Source organism: Girardinichthys multiradiatus, chromosome 6 (assembly GCF_021462225.1).
Source record: "Girardinichthys multiradiatus isolate DD_20200921_A chromosome 6, DD_fGirMul_XY1, whole genome shotgun sequence".
Lineage (NCBI taxonomy): Eukaryota > Metazoa > Chordata > Actinopteri > Cyprinodontiformes > Goodeidae > Girardinichthys > Girardinichthys multiradiatus.
The window spans coordinates 34382050-34398682 of record NC_061799.1 but is presented as its reverse complement, the minus strand read 5'-3'; the positions used below and the strand labels follow the sequence as shown (position 1 = coordinate 34398682).

The following is a 16633-nucleotide window of genomic DNA, read 5'->3' as shown; positions in this document are numbered from 1 at the left end:
TATATATATATATATATATATATATATATATATATAGCTTACAGGTGTATAGGTTTGCTTAAAATGGGCACACAGGTTTGACCGTTCAAACTGTGGCTTACCTAAGTCTATGCTTTAATGGAATTGATCAAGCAAAACACACACAAAAAAATTTTTGAAACAAAACTCAAATTTTAAAATAAAATTTTAAAGGTGGGATAAATAAAACTAAAACATTCAACGCTATTCTTAGTTTCAAATGAATATTAGTGATGCATACTATGGGTTATTTACTTTCTTACAGGACCTACCAAGTTAGACAACTAAAGTTAGTTATGCGAGTTTGGTTAAAACACGCTTCACACACACAAGAAAATCCAGCAAAAACGCATAAATTTCAGAGCAGAAGGGGCAATGAATGATCAATAATTTGATTTTAGCTCAAGCTATGTCCTTTGATTAATAAAACTAATCAAATTAGTTAAATTCTGTGGCAGCAACTGTAATTCTCACTAATGACCACAAAGTGACACTAAACGCCTGTCTGCCTCGGAGAAAATCCTGTTGCAACTGCAGTTCACTCAATGGCCATCAGACCGTAGTGTTGCTTCCTCCCTGACTTGGAGAGTGTTAGTTACAGCTGTAGTTACACCAACGGCAGATAGTAGGATGCCTCCTACTGCGCCAGGAATTTTGGTTGCTCTGGCAACAAGCTGACTGCGCTACAGCTCTAAACTGCACTACAGCTCTAAGCCAACAGGGGTTGCTTTGACAAGCTGGTGTCAAGGTAGGAAAACTTTACTGGCTGTCCGTTAACTCTTACATTACTCCTCACCTCTCATCGACTCTTTTTATTTGGCACCCCAAAGGACAATCCTCTGTCAGAGATCAGTTGTACGTTTCCACAAGTTTATGAAAACCAATCTGAATTCAGAGAGGAGACACACACTTACATGGGTACCTGGAAACGTCTGTGTGTTGTCTCCTTTGGAGGTGCGCCACAATACCTTTATATACCCCTCGCTGCTATGCAGTACACATACACAATCATTCTGTCTGTGGGTGTCTCCCAGCAACAGTATAACTTGTTCCTCATGTCCAAATAAGGAGTGCTTCTGGTTACTTCCTTCTGGCAAACTCATCCTCTTTCTGCTTAACCCCCATCCTCCATCTATTTACGACCTTGCCCTCTCTCTGCCCTTTCTCCCTTGTCATTCACCAATTTATGACCTTGCATTTTCTATGCTTCACTCCCTAAGCTTGACTCCCCTATTTCTGCACACAGGTTACACACATAGATAGTTTATATTCTACAATCCACCTTTTGAACTCTCATAAAAGAGTTCACAATCTAAAATGTCCTTCTAAGAAGAAATAAGTAAAAATATTACTGTACCCCCTGTAAAACAAGAAAATCAGTAAGAAAACATGCATCCATCTTATCATGCGTCCATGAAGTCACACTCTGAATCCTCATCCTGGTTATAGTCAATTTGCAACAGTGACATCGTTATCTTTGGATCCCTGTGCTCAATTGCAGAGGTGATGAGGTGCACCATCAGAGAACGAATGCATGGCACAACAACATCCACAGGTCACCATTATCGCTACAAATACCGCAACAGAAATCATCAAAGACATTATCAAACCCTTCCAGTGTCCAAACATGCCTGTCAACCACACCAAGTTAAATCATAACCTGAAAAAGATACAGAAACATCAAAATATAATATAAAATATAAAATGTTCGCCAAACGGTGTCTTCTGGGGTGGGAGTGAAACTCCACCACTCCCAGTGAGAGAGAAACTCACTCACTTCCGCCTCTTCTTCTGCTGTTCTTGTTCTGTCTTCAGCTCTCAGGGCAGACTAACCCTGGGCTAATTTCTCTCACCCGGGGATTATTCTGCCCCTTCTTGGGTGAGAGAAGTGAGATTATCTTTTCCTGTGTTTTCGCTCAGATCTTCCTGGATCTGAGAGAGGGATCGTTGAGGTGGTTCCGCTCCTGCACACTGGCTCCAATGATACTAAGTATCACCTTTGCCCTTCAGCCTGACTGCATGGGTTGTCCTCTCTGTGACGTGAAATGGACCGGTCCACCTTGACTCTGACCACTTTCTTTTGATGACTTTCAGGAGGACCCACTCGGCTTCCAATGTGGTGGTTCTGACCCTGGTCTCTGGTTCTCTGAACCCCCTCGGGCCTTCCAAACTGATTTTTCCTCAGGAGAGCCCCTCTTTTGTAATTTCAGTACTTCTTCCAGGGTGGGTTCTGGTGTCCACCCTGCTTCTGAACACAGCATTATGTGCCTGGGCTGATATCCTGCACACTGTTTAGCAGCCTGGCCAGCTGCCTGATTACCTTGTGCTACTCTGGTGTTACTGCTGTCATGTCCTCTGCCTGTACTGTGACAAAATCTGTCCCTGTGTCTTCCACCACCGCGTATGCTGCCTTAAGTCCTTCTGCATCATGCCTAAAACAACAACCATTTGTGAACAGCTGTCTCACCTGAGGTCCCTCAAGGGGGCTGGCTTCTAAATCTGGTCTTATCTTTTCTGTCCTGCGAACCAGCTCTTCACATTGATGTGGTTCCTCCTGTGTTTTTCCATCCGCCATGTTGATTCCCTCATGAGTGTAGGTTATGTTGGTGCCTCCAAGATTTTGCTGAGCCTGTGTTGTCTCAGAGCTGTCATGGTGAAACTTTGAGAGTTCACATATGCCACCACACTGTGAGTTATTAAAACATTCAGAGGGTGTCCCATCACTAAGTGAGCTGTTTTTTAAATTAATTTTGCCAACCCTGCTGCATGTTGTGTGTATTGTGGGTGGCGTTTTTCCATGTTATCAATCATTACTGAAATGTACATCAGCATAAATTGTTGAGGTAAAACAATGCTATCACTGATATTCTTGTGGCCTCAACCTCTCCCAGTCCGGATGTCGTGAGAAAGAACAAATGAAGAGCAGGAAATTAAGATTAACACAAGTTTAATTTGGAAGATAGTAAGTCCAATGATTTCTAATGCAAAATGATTATACAATATACCAGATTGAAGGAAAATTACATATAAAAGAGAGAATTTACAAAAGGAAAGATAAGTTATACAGGTCCTTCTCAAAATATTAACATATTGTGATAAAGTTCATTATTTTCCATAATGTAATGATGAAAATTTAACATTCATTGATTTTAGATTCATTGCACACTAACTGAAATATTTCAGGTCTTTTATTGTCTTAATACGGATGATTTTGGCATACAGCTCATGAAAACCCAAAATTCCTATCTCACAAAATTAGCATATTTCATCCGACCAATAAAAGAAAAGTGTTTTTAATACAAAAAACGTCAACCTTCAAATAATCATGTACAGTTATGCACTCAATACTTGGTCGGGAATCCTTTGGCAGAAATGACTGCTTCAATGCGGCGTGAGGCCCAGGATGAGGCCTTTAGCTCATCCAGAGTGTTGGGTCTTGAGTCTCTCAACGTTCTCTTCACAATATCCAACAGATTCTCTATGGGGTTCAGGTCAGGAGAGTTGGCAGGCCAAGTGAGCACAGTGATACCATGGTCGGTAAACCATTTACCAGTGGTTTTGGCACTGTGAGCAGGTGCCAGGTCATGCTGAAAAATGAAATCTTCATCTCCATAAAGCGTTTCAGCAGATGGAAGCATGAAGTGCTCCAAAATCTCCTGATAGCTAGCTGCATTGACCCTGCCCTTGATAAAACACAGTGGACCAACACCAGCAGCTGACACGGCACCCCAGACCATCACTGACTGTGGGTACTTGACACTGGACTTCTGGCATTTTGGCATTTCCTTCTCCACAGTCTTCCTCCAGACTCTGGCACCTTGATTTCCGAATGACATGCAGAATTTGCTTTCATCCGAAAAAAGTACTTTGGACCACTGAGCAACAGTCCAGTGCTGCTTCTCTGTAGCCCAGGTCAGGCGCTTCTGCCGTTGTTTCTGGTTCAAAAGTGGCTTGACCTGGGGAATGCGGCACCTGTAGCCCATTTCCTGCACACGCCTGTGCACGGTGTTCTCTGGATGTTTCTACTCCAGACTCAGTCCCCCAAAGTCTGGAATTGGCCCTTCTCCACAATCTTCCTCAAGGTCTGGTCACCTCTTCTCGTTGTGCAGCGTTTTCTGCCACACTTTTTCCTTCCCACAGACTTCCCACTGAGGTACCTTGATACAGCACTCTGGGAACAGCTTATTCGTTCAGAAATTTCTTTCTGTGTCTTACCCTCTTGCTTGAGGGTGTCAATAGTGGCCTTCTGGACAGCAGTCAGGTCGGCAGTCTTACCCATGATTGGGGTTTTGAGTGATGAACCAGGCTGGGAGTTTTAAAGGCCTCAGGAATCTTTTGCAGGTGTTTAGAGTTAACTCGTTGATTCAGATGATTAGGTTCATAGCTCGTTTAGAGACCCTTTTAATGATATGCTAATTTTGTGAGATAGGAATTTTGGGTTTTCATGAGCTGTATGCCAAAATCATCCGTATTAAGACAATAAAAGACCTGAAATATTTCAGTTAGTGTGCAATGAATCTAAAATATACGAATGTTAAATTTTCATCATGACATTATGGAAAATAATTAACTTTATCACAATATGCTAATATTTTGAGAAGGACCTGTATAAGGGCCCTTACAGAGAGAGATGGATTTTTAGCAAAGCATGGCTGTCTTTACCCAGATGTCTCTGTCATTACAAGTTTTCAGTACATCTTTATATTGTGGACTTCAAAGCTTACTGACTGTGCCTTCCCTTTTTCCATCAGGTGTTGTAAATCAGCCAAGCTTCCTTGTGGCATCTATACCACGGCCAAAAGTTGACATTTATTGCTTTATTGTCCCTACAGCCAGCTTTTACGGCTTGCAGCTGCCGAGAACCTAACCCCCGTTTCACCCTTGTGCCACCCTGACCCCTGCTGTGATCTCTCCCCAAGGCTCACTCATGTTAAATCTCAGTTCAATGTTCTCACATGCAAACTAAACTAATAACATGAAATCACATGATTTTAATTCTCAACAATTCCTCTCTCCCCCTTTTTTATGAAACAAAACTCCATTTACTGACAGTTTTGTTGCAGAAACATCCAAATAAAATGGTGTGGTGTAGTCTGGGAGCGTAAGTTCTGCCGCGTTGGAGAGAAGCTGCTTTAACACAATAAAGGCTTCCTCCGCTTCCTGTGTCCAATTAAGGACATTGTTGAGATTTCGCATGCCCTGTTCTCTGACTTGGTCTCTGAGGGGCTGTGTGAGATTGGTGTTACCTGGGATGTAGTTCCTGCTGTAGCCTTTAAGGCCCAAAAATGACAGCATGTCTTTCAACCTTGAATCCATGTTTATGCAGATGTCTCTGATGCCTTCCTGAGCTTATTTTTTGGGCGGATACTGTGGAACCCAAATAAGCGAGGGAGATGCAACCTGAAAAGAAACTGGGGCGCAGGGGGTTAATCTTACATCTGTGGGCCCTTCAGCCCATAACTGATAAGATAGGCTCTGCAAAAGAGCTGCAGCTTTGGAATGATCTGTTTTTTCTCTTCAAGGATGATGTATGTGCATTTCACGCTGCAACAGAACTTCATCAGTAGCTATACATTTATACAGTATGTGTCTGTGTTCTTAGAATACCTTAAGTTGGTGACTGAGGTGTGCTGCCAGTCCCCAGCTGCCAGAGAGCGCTTTACCACTCCTCCCAATTCCTTAGCTTGATGCTCAGGATGCAAAGAAAGAGAAACATGAGGAACAGCTTCATCTGACATTAAATACCATTCTGCTTGTTCAGGTGTTAAATCAACTTGCAGCCACACCCTCAAGAGCCGCATAAATATTTTTGGATGAAATAAACCATGTCCTACCTTCTACTGTTTCATTAAACAAATCCTGGTACCACTCAGTGTGACAACGATCGTAGAACAGAGTGACATGGGGCGGATCAGGCGGAGAGGTGTAGGGCCAGAGACTTTGAATCCAGGGTTTCCACAGCTGATACACAGAGAAGATGCTGCTTGGAGATGAAGGTGCGGTCAGCAGTCCCCAGTATATGTCAGCATATTCCTCTGCAACTGGCTGTAAAAAATATTGTCCATGCTGATTTGTCCACATGCCAAAGAGGAACCATCTGGAAAAGTTACCATTAACCCATCAGTACCACACAGCACTGATGCTCCCAGCTTCACTAATAAGTCTCTGCCCAGCAAATTAACAGGTGTGCTGGGTGAACACACAAAAGGGTGAGTTACTCTCTGAGTCCCAATCTGAACAGGAAGTGGTACAGTCACAGGCAGAATTTGTGCAGCCCCTGAGAAGCCCATCACAGAAACAGTCTTGGTAGAGAGCCGTAGTTTAGGAGGTTGCTGTGTTATGGTGGAATAAGTAGCTCCAGTGTCCACTAAAAAATTCAGACAGTTCTCTCCCACCTTTGCAGACAACATGGGGTCTGCTGTGCCCACGCTGCCTTGGTCCTAATCAGGGGTGTCAGTATGGGCTGTAAGACGGGTGTCCACCCATCAGTGGATACAGGCCCTGCTGGGGTGGTAGAGGTGCCATATATGCATTAGGAGGGACCGTTACTCCCTGCTGTTAGCCCCAGGTGGGGCAGGCGTGTGACCAATGTCCAGACTGACCGCAGTTGTAGCACACATCTCCCAGTGCCCTGCTGGCTCCACCCCTTCCTCTGGGTGCTCCACACCATCTACTACGACCAGCTGACCACCAACATGCCATCCGCCTCCACGACTGGGGCCACTGTACCTGTAATTATAAAATAAATAGGGTGGAGGAGGGGGTAACCCCCCTCCTTGGCACTGAACAGTCACAGGTGGTAACATAAACATAGGGGTGTGCTGCAGGAGGAACAGGTTGAGCTGCAGCTAACATTACATTTTCAGTTATATCACTTTTTCTCTTATTTAATTTCTCTTTGGCCTCTTGCAGCTGTAATTTAAGGAGCTAGTTCTGTAGGTGCTCTTTCTCCTCTTTTCTTTTTCTCTGCCTCCTGAGCTGTATGTAAATGGTGAATTAAATGTTTTTCCCACTTTGTGAAGTCTGTTCCCTGCAAATCAGGATTATTTTTCATCTTTTGACACATGTCTGGACCGCTCTGGCTACGAGTAGTCATGGTGTGTGTTCTTCTAGAATCTTTAAACTGTTTTTCTGTCATCTGTTGAGAAGCTTTCTCATATAAATCATGCACTTTTGAATCCAATAGTGTAACCCCTCTTAAAAGTCTAAATGTTTCTTGTGCTTCTGTCTCTCTTAGGCCCTACTTCAGCTCTTTTGCTTCAACTTTACACTTTATTCCACCAAGTTGCCCTTTCTCATCAGCTTTAATCAACCAACTTTCTTTATCCTTCAGATACCTCTTATATTCTCGGTTCAACAATCTACCTAACGGTTCCCTGTCATCTACTCCTCATTCGACAATCAATCTCTCCTGCCATGTTGAACAACTTGTCTTTTTACAGTTTGTAATATAATCACCGCTTCTACAGTCACTCACACTCAAGTGCAGCCATTCGCAGCCACTCATTTGTATTCTCTTCTCACTCATATGCATAGTAAATCCAGTTAGACAAATACGAAAACACAACAGGATATATAGCTTGCGCGCGCGGAGGGCCTTTAACCCTTCCACTCAGCGGGACTTTTTCAATCTCTCCTGGTCCAACCGCTGTGATGCCAAACCCGGTTTGACACCTAGGAATCAACTCTCTGTTGACTCCCTGGAATTCCTTTTACTTACTCTTATTATTACAGTTTCACCATTTAAGTATATCAACTGTCTTCCCTCACCTGCCAATTCAGGGTCTCGGGGTCCTATCCCTGGCCACTTTGAGGCGTCCTTCATCCCTCGGGGAGGCTCTTACTAACCCCGGCCTAAATACCCCAGTCCTCGTCAGGACTGAGTTTGGATTGCCAAATCCGGAATTTATTTACTTCAACACCGTCACCATTTAAGTATCTTCGGTGAAAAGTATGTTACAGCCTCAACATTCAAGTATCTCGGCTAATATTTATCTTGTGTCAATCGACAAATATTTTTACGAAATATATCATTTCTTTACTGTAATAGATTATTTCAACCAACAAATATTTTACCCAAAACTGATCAAGACTGTAAATTTAAGAGAAAACAGATATCTATTCCACAACACCACCTACACTATTAGCAGGCAAAAGGAGAATAAATATAGATCTCCTTACCTTTTGTTTTGGGTCGACCTTGTGGTGTTGTAGAACGATGTCCGCCTCGTAGTCAATTAATTATCCTTTAGTTAGTGCCAAATCCGGGTCACGGCACCAACTGTCGAGGTAGGAAAACTTTACTGGCCGTCAGTTAACTCTTACATTACTCCTCACCTCTCATCGACTCTTTTTATTTGGCACCCAAAGGACAATCCTCAGTCAGAGATCAGTTGTACGTTTCCACAAGTTTATTAAAACCAATCTGAATTCAGAGAGGAGACACACACTTACACGGGTACCTGGAAACGTCTGTGTGTTGTCTCCTTTGGAGGTGCGCCACAATACCTTTATATACCCCTTACTGCTATGCAGTACACATACACAATCATTCTGTCTGTTGGTGTCTCCCAGCAACAGTATAACTTGTCCCTCATGTCCAAATAAGGAGTGCTTCTGGTTACTTCCTTCTGGCAAACTCATCCTCTTTCTGCTTCACCCCCATCCTCCATCTATTTACGACCTTGCCCTCTCTCTGCCCTTTCTCCCTTGTCATTCACCAATTTATAACCTTGCATTTTCTATGCTTCACTCCCTAAGCTTGACTCCCCTATATCTGCACACAGGTTACACACATAAATAGTTTATATTCTACACTGGCAATTTACGTTGAATTTCACCATAAACTACACAAAACATCCACCTTGCGTCCACAAAAGCACCTTAGAAAAACTATTATTACTATTAGGAGTATATTATTACTTCTGTGCAGTAGAATTGAGCCAATATTAGTCAAGATACATCCTCCAGCTTACAACTGCAAAATTTTACCAAATCTCACAACAGTTTCCAGGATATCACAAATGTGTTACTTCGTGCAACAGTGCCATTTTAAGGCCCGTCAAGGAACGCCAATTATGTAAGGATTATGATTATTGATTCATTAATATTCATCAAGAATTATAATTTAAAATCATAATTTGGAAAATAATTTCTTAACCAAAAATCATCACTTACAAATAGAAATCAGAGATGTCCTCTGGTGTTGTGATTATGGGCTCAAAGCTCTTTAATAATTATTAATTATTAACCAAACCACAAACTGTTACTGTTTATCCAACCACTTCACTGAAGCTGGGGATCTTTGACCTTGTTTTGACAGATAAATCACTCTTGCATTTAATAAACACAAACGCTTCACTTAATTATATTTTTGAAGATTTACTGAAGCCAAATAATCCTGATATACCATTATTCTGGTCCAAAACCTTCACATGACTAATAAGCACTGTTCTACACAAAGGGAATAAAAATGACTACCTAACAATAATAATAGAAGAAAAATATACATGCATTTAGTGTCTATGAAGATCAAACCAGCAGTTTTATGGACAAAATGTGTAACTTGGGTTAAATGCAAGAGAAATCCTCCTGGTGTCCTGATGTCAAGCTTGCAGCAATCAGCTGATGAAACGGTGGTGCCACGCCCCTTTAGCCACAACCAGCTGAAAGCCTCAAATCTTTAACAAAGAGTCATAAAACTCTGAGGCGGGAGCTCAGTGGAAAAACTCCAGCAATAAAACAAGGAACAAGGAGGGGTCAGACCACGAGGTACAGACCGCAGTTGCTTTGAATGAAAAACCTTTAAAAGTCCGACTTCTAACTCCTGGCTGATTCGAGATCAGCCGGACAAATCAAAACAGCTCAGCATAAAATACTTCCATCAGTATTGCATGCAACAAGTTAATACCTTAGATTAACTACTGGTGATTATAAATCACCTTCACTTTGCCTCATCCTGCCCAGACCTCTAAATGCACCTATCCGGTTTAATATAAAAAGAACGAAATTACTTTGAGCTTGATTTCTTCTCTCCACCGGTTGAGGATGGATCAGGTCTGACGAAAAAGGAGGGGAGGCGGGGAGCACTCTATGATCAAATTATGAAAACACAAATGGTAACTTCTCGTCCGTCCAGGAGAGGAAAAGATTTTGGAAGAATCCCATAAAGTCATGACTGCTGAGAGCTAAGGGAATGGATGACTCAACAGAGCTGAGTGTGTGTACGTTTAGCAACTGTACTAAAGAGAAACCAAGGATTATTCTTGTTCTCTTATATTAATGATGAGAAATAAGCTGTTCTGGCTTGGCAAAGTGTATTTTTATACAACAATAGGCCATTTTTCCAGATTAAGTAGGAATCCTCTAGGTGTGTAGAGCACCATTTTCTCTCCAATTTTCTAACATTGTGCTTTAAAGTACACAGCTCTGAATTAAACCAGGGAGCCAGCCTCCTATGAATAATTACCTTCTTTTTCAAGGGGGCTGCATTGTGTAATGCACCATGCAATGATGAAGTAACACTATGAACAAGAGAATCAATTTGTGAAGGGGAAGAAACAAAATTATTGCCCTCCACTGTGTTTTTCTGTGATAATAAGGAAATTAAAAGTGGAACAGATTCTTTAAAGTTTGTTACAGCATTGTCTTATAATGATCTACTATAATGAAATTTTCTTTCAGGTGTGGAGTACTCGGTTAAATTAAACTCAAAGGTTATTAAAAAATGGTCAGACAGGACAGGGTTATGAGAAAATAGTGTTATGTCTTTACACTCAATGCCATATGTCAGCACAAGGTCCAGAGAATGAAGACAAAGGTGGGTAGGTTTGTTAATGTTTTGAGCAAAGCCAATTGAGTCTAAGATAGCATTAAAGGCTATATTTAGGTTATCACTTTCAGTGTCAACATGAATGTTAAAATTCCCCGCTATAATAACTTTATCTGTATTTAACACTAAATCAGATAAAAGGTTTGAAAACTGATCTAAAAATTGAGAGTAAGGGCCTGGTGGACGGTACAAAACAACAAACAGAAGTGGTTTTAGTGCTTTGCAATTTGGATGAGGAAAACTAAGGATTCAATATTCAGAAGAGTTGTAGCTATTGATTGGTCTGGGACTAATCAATAAATCGGACTGAAAGATGGTTGCTACTCCTCCTCACCCAGTATTTCAAGGAATGTGAAAATTTAAATAATTAGTAGGAGTTGACTCATTTATAGTAACATAATCCTCTTGCTGCAGCCAGGTTTCTGGGAGGCAAAATAAATCAATCTGATTGTCACAAATCAGGTCACTAACTAGGAAAGTCTTTGAAGAGAGAGATCGTATGTTCAGTAAGCCACATTTAATTGTTTTATTTTTCTTTTTAGTCTGAGTTGTGTTTATTTTCATGAGATTTTCATGATTTCCTCCTTTTAGATTATTTTTTAATCTATTCAATTTTGGCCGTGGGCGAGACACTGTCTTAATAGGGTAATGGGTGGGTAGCAGTACAGAAGCAAGGAGTGTTAAACTACAACCCTGCTTCCTGGTCTGAACCCTGGGTTGTCAGAATTTTGGAGAACTTACAAATTCGGCCAGATTCCTACAAAGAAGAGCTGCTCCATCCAAAGTGGGATGGATACCGTCTCTCCGGATCAGACCAGGTTTTCCCCAAAATGTTCGCCAATTATCAATGTAGCCCACATAATTTTCTGGACACCACCTAGACAGCCAGTAGTTGAATGACAGCATGTGGCTAAACATGTCGTCACTGGTCAGATCAGGGAGGGGACCAGAGAAAATTACGGAGTCCGACATTGTTTTGGCAAACTTATACACCAAAGCAACACTAACTTTGGTGACCTCCGATTGACGTAACCGGGTGTCATTACCGCCAGCGTGAATAACAATCTTACTGTATTTACGCGTATCCTTAGCCAGCAGTTTCAGGTAGGATTTGATGTCGCCCGTTCTGGCCCCTGGCAGACATTTGACTATGGTCGCTGGTGTCTCTAGTGCCACGTTTCTGACTATGGAGCTGCCAATTACCAGAGTAGGCTTCTCAGCGGGTGTGTCGCTGAGCGGGGAAAATCTGTTAGAAACTTAGACGGGTTGGTGGTGACCTGTGGGCTGGGATCTAGGACTATGCTTTCTGTGTACCCAGCCGACTTGAGGCCCTGGCTGCGCGGGCTCTGCTGAAGGACTGCTACTGGGAGCTACCCTCAGTGGCTCCGCGCTGGCTAAGGGGCCTCGGCTATCTGCTGGTTTTTCAACAGCGTGGAGCCTGGGCTCCAATTCCAACACCCTCCACTCCAAAGCTACAAAAATGCAACATTTATTACACGTACCATTATCACTAAAGGAGACAGAGGAGTAACTGAACATCTCACACAGAGAGCAGGAGAGAGGAGGAGACTCAGAGAGAGAAACAGCAGAACGGGTAGTCATGGTGGAGCTAAAGCTAACGCTAAGCTAGCGACCCCTTACCACTACTAGGAAAACCGTGTAAGACACGGAGAGTCCCCAAACATTAAATGCAGCAACAGAAAGTATGTGTTTTAACGTGCTTATGTATTACAACAGGTAAGAGATATCACAGTAGAGAGAAATCAGATCAAACGAGAGAGCCTTCACACACGTCTGAATGTTAACTTTCCAGGTGTGTGACTGTAATTTGGTTGGACTTCTGGACCTTGCACTGGAGAAAGAGTATGTTAGGGGCAAGGTGGCAGAGTACATGAACAAGCTTGTTGACATGGGTGTGACTGGATTCAGAATGAATGCCCGCAAGCAAATGTGGCCCGGTGACCTGGATAACGTTTACAGATGTCTACACAACCTCAACACCCAGTGGTTCTCTGCCAACAGTAGACGCTTCCTTTACCAGGAGGTAATGCTGATAGCAGTTTTTTTTTTTTGCAAAACTACTCTTTAAAGTACAGAACCCAATTAGGGCTGAACAGTCCATTGCAATTTTATCCCAGTGTTATTGTATGCAATATGCATATAACAAAAACCGCCTTGAGTGCAATAAAGGTTATCTGATTATTTATGCACCATGCCTTCAGTCTCTTTATGCCTGTAATATATTTGGTGACCCTTGTTGCTTAATGCAGAATAAAATGTTTTTAAAAGTAAAAAGGTGGTAAAGAAATTAATATCCAAGTTGTTTCCATGCCCAAACATCAGAGGTTGACTTTTCAATAAAATGTTTTTTTGAGATGAAAATATTGAACTTTTATTTATTTCTTTCCAGTAGCAGGATTGACTTCTCATTGTTTGGAGTCTATATGGGCTAAGCTTATCTTTTGCAAGTTATAGCACTACCAGAATACTCAACAATGTTGCATATTGGATGTTTTCCTAATAGCTTGCAGCCATGGTCTCAATCATAAGCAAACACCAGCAGCTTACATTCAAATATAATAGTTGTTTTGTTTGAAATTAGTTGCTTGTGCTTAATTTCTGTTGCAACAACAAACTTCAAGTTGATTTTTAGCTGACTAATTTTGAGGTTTGATGACATTAGTTCCAGTGGCAAATACAACATTAAGAAAAAAGTATTTATTTATAATTTTCCAAGGCCTGCTCTGTTTAGCTTACATTTAAAAAGAGTTTAGATGTAAATAAAATTAAAAATAGTCACAACATTTGTCAATTTGGCAGCTGTTAGTGAGACCATGTGCCTCTATGAACTTCCATCCAATCTTATCAGGGACGTGCTTTTTCTCCCATGTTATTTAATCCTGCTGGTCACCATCTAGATCAGTGGTTGCCACACATAAACAGGCGCAATCTGTGCATGCCCCTTGTTAAATTTTTTCAAAATCTCCTTTTAAAGGTTTCTGCACTGCCCATGTCAGGCAGTAGAGGGTAGCAGGAAAGAAGATGGGTAAAACTAAATACAGTGAGAAAGTGGAATAATTGTTCCCCCTGCAAATATTTTCTTTAATACAGAAATATAACCTTTAACTTTGTTTCTTGCTATCATACATCTAAGCTAAGCTTTAATGCTTTGGTCTAGGTTATTGATTTGGGAGGTGAACCCATCTCGTATAAGGAGTACACTCATCTGGGAAGAGTGACAGAGTTCAAATATGGATATGTCTTCAGAAAATGGAATGGTGAAAAGCTGAGTTACACCAAGTATGTATGCCACATAAACACTTGCTATTTTTAACATAAAAATATAAATGTCTTTCTGAATAAAGATGAAGCTTTTTTATTACCAACCATAATTAAAACCATTTTTTCCTAATGTGTCCAGGGACTGGGGAGACGGCTGGGGCTTCATACCAAATGGCAATGCTGTTGTCTTTGTGGACAACCATGACAACCAGAGAGGTGACGGTGGTGCATCCATTTTTACTTTCTGGGAGTCCAGACTGTACAAGATGGCCACTGGCTTTATGCTTACCCCCCCCCCCCCCCCCCCCCCCCCCCCCATGGACAGGCCAGAGTCATGTCTAGCTATCGTTGGGACCGTAATATCGTCAATGGACATGTACATTATACCCTCGCTGCAGAAATACTTACCGTTAATGTGTTGTACTGCACATTTACATCAGTTTTTAAACTCCTTTGTCATGGTGGCAGGATAATAATTACTGGCAGGGTCCTCCTAGCTTCGGTGACTGAACCACCAAGCCTGTAACTGTCAATTCTGACCAGACTTGTGGAAATGGATGGATATGTGAGCACAGATGGCGTCAGATCGCGTAAGTTTCCCTAAAGAAGGCTTCTGCTCAAAATATCAGTCACTAACAACAATGACATTTATGGTTGTTAAATTTCCGTAATGTGGTCTAACTGGTGGGACAACCAGAGCAACCAGGTTGCTTTTGGACATGGTAACCGTGGTTTTATCATCTTTAACAATGATGACTGGTAAGGACTTAATATTACTGTCAGTAGATTAGTTCAGTATGGCCGTCACATTGTGAGACAGGATGCAGACATAAATCTTCTTTCTTACTTTTACATACTAAAGATTTGGTGGTTTTAAATCTGCTTTTAATTCACCTTTAGGACTCTGGACTTGACTCTGTACATTGGTTTGCCATCTGGCACCTACTGTGATGTCATTTCCGGCCAGAAGGAATGAAACCGCTGCACCGGGAAGCAGATCTCTGTTGGTATGGATACTGTGGCCCACTTCAAGATCAGCAACACAAAGAGGACCCGTTTATTGCCATTCATGTCGACTCTAAGCTATAAGCACACCCTGAATAAAATGATTAATCAATTATGTTGAATGTTGAGTTTCATACTTGATTTTTTTTCCATTTCAAGAATATTTATTTTCCTTTTAAGAATTTGTTTTTATTAATTTTATTTCTAGAGAAAAGTTTTACATGGGTGTATTTATATACTAAACTATTAGACTTTTGAACATGCCCCAAAATGAGCGAAGTGCCACTAACTTGAAAAGTATATTGCAATACTTAAATAGAATGAAAATAATGTTCACCTCTTGATTAACAAGCATTCAGGGAGATTAGCAGATAAGTGGAAGATTCACTGAATAGATTTCAACAGCATTTTCCAACTATTCAATTCAGTTGAAATCAGTTTTTTTGTATAGCACCAATTCACAACACATGTCTCAAGTCACTTTACATACTCAATTCTATCAAATTATACAAATTCCAAGTTAGATATATACACACAATTGATCCTAGATATCAAACAGTACAGTCATATTCAGTTTATTATTCAAATTAGTTAAAAAGGTTTTCTAGCTAAGGAAACCAAACAGGTTGCATCGAGTCAGTGATTTGCAGCATTCACTCCTACTTTCATTGACTTTGTAGCAATCCCTCATGCTGAGTATGCATGTAGCGACAGTGGAAAGGAAAACTCCAGCGGAGCCAGCCTCAGTATGAGCGGACATCTGCCACGACCGACTGGGGATTTGAGAGAACACACAGAAACACTGATCCAGGAGTACTTTCTCTATGAAAGAAAAGGAAAATATTAAAAGTATTAGTCGCTCCTTTAGAGGCTTTATCTAGGCGAGAAAGACAGCTAAGCAGAAAAACTCTGAGCCAGTTTTAAGTCTAGAGTATGAAAGGGAGCACATACAGGTCCTTCTCAAAATATTAGCATATTGTGATAAAGTTCATTATTTTCCATAATGTCATGATGAAAATGTAACATTCATATATTTTAGATTCATTGCACACTAACTGAAATATTTCAGGTCTTTTATTGTCTTAATACTGATGATTTTGGCATACAGCTCATGAAAACCCAAAATTCCTATCTCACAAAATTAGCATATCATTAAAAGGGTCTCTAAACGAGCTATGAACCTAATCATCTGAATCAACGAGTTAACTCTAAACACCTGCAAAAGATTCCTGAGGCCTTTAAAACTCCCAGCCTGGTTCATCACTCAAAACCCCAATCATGGGTAAGACTGCCGACCTGACTGCTGTCCAGAAGGCCACTATTGACACCCTCAAGCAAGAGGGTAAGACACAGAAAGACATTTCTGAACGAATAGGCTGTTCCCAGAGTGCTGTATCAAGGCACCTCAGTGGGAAGTCTGAAGGGAAGGAAAAAGTGTGGCAGAAAACGCTGCACAACGAGAAGAGGTGACCGGACCCTGAGGAAGATTGTGGAGAA

At 41.4% G+C, this 16633-nt stretch overlaps 1 pseudogene; it reads left to right on the top strand.

Annotated features, from left to right (window-relative positions):
* Positions 1–12647: 12647 nt before the first annotated feature.
* LOC124870135 lies at positions 12648–15107 on the top strand (annotated as a pseudogene).
* The last annotated feature ends 1526 nt before the right edge of the window (positions 15108–16633 follow it).